Below are 9,928 nucleotides of genomic sequence, written 5' to 3'. Positions count from 1 at the left end.
CCGATGCCCTTCACGGTTGACGTACCGAAGCAGCCGACAGCGCCGCTGGCCGGAGACCCGGCGGGTCGCTGTCGTCCCCGCCGTCTCTCCTCTCTCCTCTCTCGTCTGCCTCTCTCCGGGCGGCGACAGGTCGGGCCGGGTGTCGATCGATGCACCGCCGGCCGCACCGTCGCCGCCCGGCCCGCCCCGCCATCGGAGATCTATGGGCCGACAACCCTCCGGATCAGCGCGTTTCACGCGCGGCCTGGCGGCGTCGGCGGCGGCGGGCACGCACGCCCAGCTCGCGCGACTCTGCCGGCGGGCCCTCCCCGCCGTCCTCCCACAGACACCGGACCTCCCTCGCCGACTCATGTCCCGACTGATTGGCCGCGTGGTTGCTGTTGCATCCCCCGGGCACTGCTCCCCTGGCAGGTTCACCGAAGAAGACCCTCACACCACGGCATGCCATGCTCTCGCCGGCAGAGTTCTTGTGCTCCTTTTCGGGCTGCGTGTTCTTCCCGACACACTTTTTGTTCTCATTAGGAACGGTATTCTCTCACGGACTTGGTTTACCTCCTGGGAGACCAAGATCGTCTCGACAGGCCTGGCGTGTTCATGTGACGCTGAGTCCTCCACTGCCAGATATCACGTACTGCTTGTCAGACCACGCATTCTCGTTGGCGATGCTCGTGTCCCGGCAGCGCCCATTCATTCACAGCAGGCTTCATGTACCCTCCGCGTGGCTAGCGACCCCGCCCTCTGACAGACTCGTGTGATTTTTTGGCGTGTTTATGATTCTCCCTGACATACCCGGATCGCGTTTTGCCGACCTTAGAGTCCTGTCCAACATAGCCCGTGTCTTGTCTGGCGGACGGGACGTTTCGATCCGCAGCCGTGGCCATACCGCCGATTGGCTGCAGTGCTGCAAGGTACGCCGAACATGGCCCGCTCTGAACGCCGGAGCTCAGCTGGCGCCGGGGCCGGCCGAGGCTTAGATTGACCCAAATCGGGCTGAGAGTGCCTTGATCAGAATTGATGCAGCTGAGGCAGCTGCAAAAGGATGCAATACTGCGGCCGTGTCAGTCGGCATTCGGCGCTATGGGCTCTAACAGGCGGGCGGATCGCCATCACGGGGCAAATGTGCATCACGGGTCTGAATCCCTCTCGGATTGTCAATACCTCACGGCCCCACACGCATTAGCCACGAGTCTCTGCATCTCTTTGGGCGTACGTTTGCCGCATGCAAGGCTACCGTTGTTCGCTTCGGTCCCCGAAATATGACTCAGAGCACAAAAACGCTTGAAAGTACTGAGAACTCCGAAATTGCATTCGGGGAAAATTCGATATTCTTTAACACTACCGTCCATGCTTCTCCATCTCTATTAGTAGCTATGCTTTCAAAAGTGAAATTATAAAATGAACCATTTGTAATCGCGCCGTATGAATATATGGACAGGAAGCTGCCTAAGCTTGCTTAGGAGCTTCATTTTGAAACCTTTCACGAATGTGGCGATTTAGTATAACTAACAGGCTTTCTCCATGGAAAGCCGATGAATAGGTCAGCTTACAAACGTTTTGCCAATAATTTCCATAATTTGATATGCGCTTTCCTGATCGGACAAAAAGATCGCAAGTGCCCCTTTTCAAGCATTCTTTGGACATCTCTTTTATTCTAGGGCTCGCCGCGTTCACCGGTCACGTCACCACCTGCTGCGGTGGGTGAATTGCCGCCCTTCCAAAGGTGTTGTGAACTGAATAGGTGAAGATCGGGACGTGCGACAGCAAGACTGTAAGGTGTGTTCATCACCACCTGCTGTCCAGTTCTGTTAGTTCTTCCCCGTTCCACTTATCACGTGGGGGCGCACATTGTCTTGCAGTCCTTCTAATCCATGCCGCTGCTTTTACTGGCTCTTTCCATTGACACTCGGAGCACTGGTCCGCAGCCCTGCGAACAGGCAATCTTGGGCAGTTGTTTTTTTAGCACCATGAGTTGGAAGAGAAGGAACTGAAGAATGCCAGCACAGTTGGCATTCCTGTCACCCTGTCGCCTTTCTCCTTGAGCCATTCTGTCTTTTCACAAAGTAAACAGTATAATACATGATGCCCACAGGTTCATTGTGCTACACAGTTTTTCAACATTTCTGGGACCCGCATCCTCGCATGTGAGGAGAAAGTAGTGTTCCGCCCTTGCTCATATGTCAGCCAAGAGCGTCATCAACAGGATGGAGACAGAAAGGGTCCTTTTTCCGGGAGCCTTGGGTTGCTCACGCCAGGCGCAAATGACGATCAGTTCTCCCTCAGCACTGCCCATGGCCTCAGTAAACATGTAAGTCGAATCCAGTGTAACGCCCCAACTTTAACTTGGTGGAGAGTGGCCAGTGGTTGAGTGTGGATCTATTCATGGTGGAGAGTAGTCACTAGCACCCTCTTATTCGGCACTTGCCAGAGCCCCGACTCGCCTCTTCGGGACATCGGCGCTGGCCCTGCCACCGTCTCGTGCCGCGGTGGAGATGGCTTAGCTCGACGACAGGGTACCTGCCGTCGAGCTGCGATGATGAGACGTCATTTTACGTCACGTCTCATCACGCCACATTACGTCACATCACGTCACGTCGCATCGCATCGCATCACGTCACGTCGCATCGCGTCACGTCACGTCGCATCACGTCACGTCGCATTTCGTCACGTCACGTCACGTCGCGTCATGTTACGTCACGTCACGTCGCATCACGTCAGGTCGCATCGCGACACGCCACGTCACGTCGCATCACGTACGTCGCATGGCGTCATGTCGCGTCACGTCGCATCGCATCACGTCACGTCACACCGCGTCGCATCGGCAAGCGGCTGGCCGGTGCACCTGGGTCGTGGATCGGGCGCCTCGGAGACGGCCCCATCCCGCGGGGAATCGGGGGGCCCCGCTACAATGACGCCATGCAACATGCAGGCGGTGCAGGCCGAGGCGAGATTGCATGTTTCATTTACCCGGCGCTGGCCTGGTGCGAGATTAGACGCGGCTTCGGGCGCCCCGCCGGGAGAAAGGCCGACAATGGCGCTCCGTGAGACGGCGACGGAAATGTGGGGCCGAAGGAAGGCTGATGTCGGATGGAAATGCCGCGGCAAGCTGCGACAGTGTGCGGGAGCAAGGCTTGTTTCCGGGCAGCCGCTGATCGACCGGCTAGCGGCGACGCCGGCTAGCCAGTCTTTGGGAGGGTGATTGTTGAAAACACGCGCGTGTGGATGCAAAACGCCGGCTTGGGATGCACGAATCAACTCCGTAAACAGCTCGGCCAGGATTATAGGATGATAAACGTAAAACATTTTGTGTGATTCAAACACGTGCATGGTAAGGCGCGAAGTGCATTTGCGTGGAGCAGTATACATATAGATAAGACAATATTGTTAGCTTTATTTCTTGTAGAATAACCATGGGAAAGAAAAGGTGACGGCATTGATATTTCGGCTACAAATTACTCAAGGCACAATAACTCACATTCGTTTTGATGAAGGCATGTACCCGAAATATCAATACGTCCATCTCTCCTTTTGCCGTTAATTCTAGGAAAAACGAGGCTAACGGTACTATCTAATCTAAATTCCTATCACGTACAACAAATTCTGGGTGCATCTGTCAAAGTTCTTCAACTAATTGGACAACAGTTCCTCTCTTGCTAAAAAGTGAACAAATGAAAAGGTTTAAAAAGATAATAGGTAAATAAATATTTATCGCAATGAAAAGTCGCCAGTGACGTATTTCCATGCAATTTTTCTCAAGATTCACCAGTTTTCCAGCTTTACATGGTAGCAATTTGCTTCCTAAGCAACCGGCTGGCCACCGTTCAATCGGGCAAGACCTCGGAAAACCGGCTCTGTTCTCCGGACCTTGTGATAAATTTAACTCACGTTAATTAAATTTGCAAAGATGGTGATACATTTTTCAAGGCACACTAAAAATTAAACGCAAATCCGGGCTCCTGTATTAGTCATTAGCCATCATCGGGTCACAAAATTGGCTCTGCGGCTAGCCGCCGGCGCCGGGTCGGCTCAACGCTGACGTGAAAACCGACAAGCCGCAACCGCCCTGGGTAGGAGGAAGGCCAATACGAGACCTTCGGCCAATTTTTGGTGACGTCATGCCGGAGCAAGGTCGAGGCCTTGGTCCGACCGCGGTGATGTCATGTCAGAGCAAGGCTGAGGCAGCCCGTCCGGGCTCGACAACATACCGAAGAAGGGGTGACAAAGTCTCCGCCCAGGCTGAGGTAATGTCAAGCTTGAACGTGGCTGGCTTAGGCTCCAACGGCACGTTCAGGTAATATCGTACCCAAGCCAGGCCGGGGCGGGCTCCTGAGACAAGCAGAGGTCATGTAGCAGGAGATGGCTAAGGTATGACCCCGGGTCAGGCTAAGTAATGCAATGTTGCAGGAGAGCTGAGACGGCCCCTGAACCATGCTACGATAATGCGCGGGGATATGGCTGAGACAGGCTCGCTGATCAAGTTGTTGGCGTAATACCGAGAGGAAAAGCTGAAGCTGTGAGGCATGCTTTGACGGCTGATTGAAGTACTATCGTGCTGGGGAAAGAGCTTGGCAGGCCTCTGGACCAGAAAGGGCAGCAGCATAAGGAGGTGCGATCGACTCAAACTTCTGGTAGCGCCCCGCTGACTAAGATCGTGCCGCAGCATCATAGCAGGCCGAATCCACTCAACTCCTCAACCGGTGGACCTCATGTTTGTGCAAAACCTTGAGGTAGCTTGATATGAGTGGAACGACTTTTGCACTGACCTGGACGCGTCACATTGAAAGAAAGCAAGCATTGTTGATGTTGGGCAGGCCTCTCAGGCTGGCTGGATAGTGTCGCACGGGTGTAGGGTCGAGGCACACTGCCAAGCCCAGAGCAGTGGGACAATACCTGTTGTGCCGAGGCAGGGTTGAGGCGAGCCTCACGAGACTGCCAAGCGGCACGGGCCGGAGCCAGCTGCGCGTGGGGCGAGCTCCGATGGAGGCACGGAGACATGTCTCCAGGGAGCGTGCTGCAGTGCCGGCACGTGCCGTGGGTGGACGTTGCCAATAACCTCTCGCAGGAACATTTGAGCGATGGCCTGGATGACTGGCTCCGGGGGCATTGTTGTAAAGACTGGCTTCATGAGGCGGGCTGCGGGGTTATGGCGCACATCAGGAAGGTGTGGAGAGCGGCTGGAGAGAAAATGGTCGAGACAAATGATTGGCGGGGCGAGTCTGAAGTGGAGACGTACCGGAGACAGGTTGAATAAAAACATTGCGGGGCTAAGATTATCAACAAATGTGAACGATGCTTGGCTTGTGTGCTTGATTGGCTTGTCCGTTTCTCAACACGTCGCTAACTCGAGCAGTAACATGATAATATACTGATGACTTCTGGAAACTATACCTGCTCTACGTCCAACACTAAGTGCATTCACAACAACCAGTACATTAAAAATAAAAAAATCTCTTCAGTGCCAGTGGTACCGATATGTATGATATGCATGGTCTTGGTCTGCCCCTTCCTGAGTTCAGCAGTGTACCACCCCTTCCCAGTACACCACAGGTTTTCAGGGAGGGGGTGGTGTTTCCCCGCACGGTTAACCTAAGCGATTGCTCGCTTCAGCTCGGCTGTCAGCCTCTCTCCAAACAAACGGTGAACGACAGCGCGGTGATCTCTGCCGAGCTTCCAGGTAAATGTTTGGTTTTGAGAGTAAGCTTGGTCACATGGTGCTCCCAAGAAGCGTATGGAACTAACATTGGGGGCTTAGCCACATAGCGCCCCCAAGAAGCGTACACAACTAACGTTGGGTATATGCCAACAAGTGCGATCATCGCAGAACGATTATCCGGCAAAGGCAACCGTAATGAATGGAAGACACACTTGCCCCAAGAAGACCACAAGGCGCATAGAAGCGTTGCTATTTTTGACAATGACCAATAGTCTAGACCATCTTTCCAAGCCCACCAGGCAAACTATTGCCGTGAGGTGAACTATGCTTAAGCGTATTTAGATCGCCTCTATTATGCTCGCTATAAGTGACACTAGTTTTGTCCGAATCTGTGCATGCACTAAAACTCGATTTGGTTGGATGAGGCAACGGTCCTCTATGTGCTTTTTTATTCAAGGCGTAGTCCATGCCTCCTCGATTGGAAGAATTTCTTGGATAAACGACCTCACTAAGCAGTGTTTACGTGAGCCCTGACCCCGTCACCCCCATCGTGAACATTAAGGTCAACAGCGGAATTTCGCGACGAAAGCCTAATCCTGTCGCAACGCTCGCCACAGCCCATCGCGCCGTCCGCCGGTCACCCTAGCAACGCTCGCCTTAGAGCAACGCTCGCCCACAGATCTTAGGCAACGCTCGCCCCCGTCCGCACGTCACCTGATCTTTAGAGCAGCGTTTGCCACAGCTCATCCCGCCGTCCGACGTCACCTGATCTTCAGGCAACGCTTGCCACAGCTCATCCGCCGTCCGACGTCCTCTGATCTTTAGCGCAACGCTCGCCACAGCTTCATCGCGCCGTCCGACGTCACCCGATCTTTAGAGCAACGCTCGCCACAGATCATCGCGCCGTCCGACGTCACCCGATCTTTTGCGCAACGCTCGCCACAACTCATCGCGCCGTCCGACGTCACACGATCTTTTGCGCAACGCTCGCCACAGCTCATCCGCCGTCCGACGTCACCTGATCTTTAGCGCGGCGGTTGCCAACGGCAGGAGTCGTCCTAGCCAGAAGCAAACTGCGGGCGCTTAAAGCTCCCCGAAACTCACCCTGCGCGAGGAGTTGAACCAGGAAGGCAGGCGCTCTTACCAACAGGGCTATCGAGCCAGACGGATTGTTCGTTTTCCGGACGGATCGGGAATTGTTTTCCCCATGCTGTTACAATTTACTCCGTCTTTGAAGATTTCTTTACAAGTCCATGTATGCACTACACTTTGCAATTTAAACTGCAATTTTTGTGCAATGAATTCGCTCCAAACCAGCGCGATCTATGGGCCGTTCCTTTTCTGCTTAGATTTGAAAATCCATCTGATCAAGTTTCGACTGGCCCTGTTCCAAGTAAAACATGTGACATGAACAAATTTAAGGCAAATTAAAACGCTAGCTGCACCACCAAGACTATAACAAGTGGGCCACACCCGAGCTCTTTTTTTCAACTATGTTAAAACGTTCAAATGTCCTATAGTCTTTCGCATTCCTCTGTTGAGACTACGAGAACCCCAAAAGGCGTACACGCAAAACTCTGGAGCAGTGGTGAATAAAGTGTCCCAAACATGAAACTTCCTAAAAGTGCGTCCTATCGAGCCATACGCTGCGGATACGACTGGTAGAATCTGGTAGAATCCCCCCTCCCCCCGCCGTCTCACATTATGATGCCTGTGTCTGCCTCCGCCAGTGCCTCAGATCAGTGGTGTTTGTAGAGCATGCCAAGTTGTTGGGACGGGATTTGTGTGTTTGGTGCAGCACTAAGATGAACATAGATAGAAAATTACTCCTTCATTATGTCCTTTTATTATATGTATGATATATGTGCACACACAAAAACACACACACACACATACGTAATCTTTATTTAGGATTGTTCTTATCCTAGCAGCTCTCTCGTGTCGTGGTGCGACCGCCTCGGCAACATGTTGACTCTGCTGGGATGTCATAGCCACTTTGTTATCACTAAACGGCTCGCTTAGCACTGCCCAGATTGAACCCTGGACCATCGACTACTACCCGCCTTGGGCACTTGCCAAGCAACTTTTTTCATCTCCGTCTGAATTTTTTTGCGATTTACTCTTACAAGTATATGGCCGGCAAAAGCCTAACATATACGGTCAAAACGCATGTGTACAATGGGAGAAAACTCCGTGAGTGGTTATTCTTATCCCGGCGCCAATTGTTGAATACCATGATTGTGAGAGATTACAAGCAGTATATGTGTTCAACTCACGGCTTGCCGTTTTCCGATGCCGAAAACGAATATAAACTCACGCATCAGTTCTGTATCAGAGCTAACCTTCCAACCTCTGCAATAAGAGTCGTGTTATCGTTGTTTTCGAGATGAATGGAGTCCAAGCTGCAGACAGCCAGAGGCAGAGCTAAAAGCACAATAGAGTGTATAAATCTTCCCCGCTACTCGATCATGGTGACCGCAGCTACGCAAGCTACTGGGCAGCCCCGTGCCACGGCCATTGGTCATGAACTGCTCTTAGGCAGACAAAAGTGTGGGCGAATGATTCAGGTCCTGAAGAAAACAGAATGCTTTTCAGTGTGGTACGGAAGATGCGCACAAGTACCAGTCACGAGAGATCTAGTTCAGACTTTTAGAATGTCACTGGTTTCGCCAAAGCTACCTCCTGCTCTTGTCCCAGCAACAATAATTGGAATTTCCGCCACAGTCCAAATGTGTCCATTCACGTGTTAACCGCTGCTGACGTCGCCCGCGTTGTCATGCCGAGGAGATCGTCACATGCACATTGTGGAACAGGCTGCTGCGAGTGTCGTGTAAATTGATTTGGTTGCTTCTTGATATGTTCTGCTCCCCGTGGTAATATGAAAACTCGAGCAAAGCTGCTCCCTTTTCCCGCAAAGCATGTCATTTTGAGCGCAGTCCCAAAACACAGTTTTCCAAAATTCGCTGACAAAATCGATTTTATGTTGTTTCATGACTTCAAAAGTTTAATACCGATGCTTTTAGAACCGGTACTGTTAGATGCTAGGCCAAAGTCAGGTCATGGTTTCGGCGAAGTCAATTTCTAGGAAATCGTTTAATCTGATGCAACAACGAAATATTAGACGAAGCCATACGCATTTAAGACGCGTTCTTAGGTAACTTAATTTTGAATAAGCAAATTACGTTGACCTAAGATCAGGTGTGAAGGTCAGACCAAGGTCAAAACCAACCTGTTTTCTTACTCTAGGCTTTGCTGTACGGGATAGTTTCTGGTGCTCATTTCGAGTTAAGTGATAGCAGGAGCCGCATTATGCATTTTCCATCGATTTCTTCGAGGTCATAATAGGTCATTGACCTAAAATGACACAGGTCGACATGTTTTTTGAGAACATACAGCCTAGCTTAATCTTTGTCGCTTATTCAAATGCAAATTCAGATCATCCTTGTATTATTTTGGACACTATGACCTTCAAAAGGTAAAACAAGGTCACTGACCTGAATGAGCATGTGACCTTTGGCTTAGAAACGGTAATCTAGGTGCTGGGGTCACTTTGGAGATCAACCTGGAATTCAACCTTGTTTGACCTTATTTGACCGGAATGTAATGACCTAGGAAACTCAAGCTTTGACTTAAAGGAATTTACATACAGGTTAACACACCCTGTAAATTTGGTATATTTAGCTCACTTAGTTCCCGGGATCTCAGGAGATCAAGTTGACCCCCACCCGACAAAAGGGCATCCAGCTGGCCATCCGAGCGCGTGTTTAAGTAATTCCAGATACCTCTAGGTCAATCTCATATGTCTTATTTTTTGCCAAGCCACATTATGTCTTGGTTCACAAATTGTGACTCATTTTAAACATTCTGCATAACTTATCCTGTAATGCCTCAGTTACTGCACGAGTGAGTCAGTTGTGAACGGTGAGGCATAAGCTACCGGCTGTTGATTGCTGCATGCCAAGTGAGTGGTCAAGGTGTTCTCAGATATATTATATTGGAGCTGAAAATATGTTTTTTCAATATATGACTGGGGAGGTTATCGTCTGATTGGCATTTGTGTACTCAACATATGCAATGATTGCCTTGCACCATTATCACAGGGTGCTACCACCCATGAAATAGGTCAAGCAGCAACTATGTCAATTCAGCACAGCTGCTTAATCAAATGTTTTATCAGCCTGCACTGTGTAGAGCAGGTCATCTAAGGTCAAAAATTGGCTGAATTTTCTGGCATTATTCAGCTTATGTGAAATTGTAAGATCAAGTTTTTCCCGATCA

This window comes from Pollicipes pollicipes, unplaced genomic scaffold, assembly GCF_011947565.3.
Source record: "Pollicipes pollicipes isolate AB1234 unplaced genomic scaffold, Ppol_2.1 Scaffold_4295;HRSCAF=5057_pilon_pilon_pilon, whole genome shotgun sequence".
NCBI lineage: Eukaryota > Metazoa > Arthropoda > Thecostraca > Pollicipedomorpha > Pollicipedidae > Pollicipes > Pollicipes pollicipes.
Note: the sequence above shows the minus strand (reverse complement) of the source record.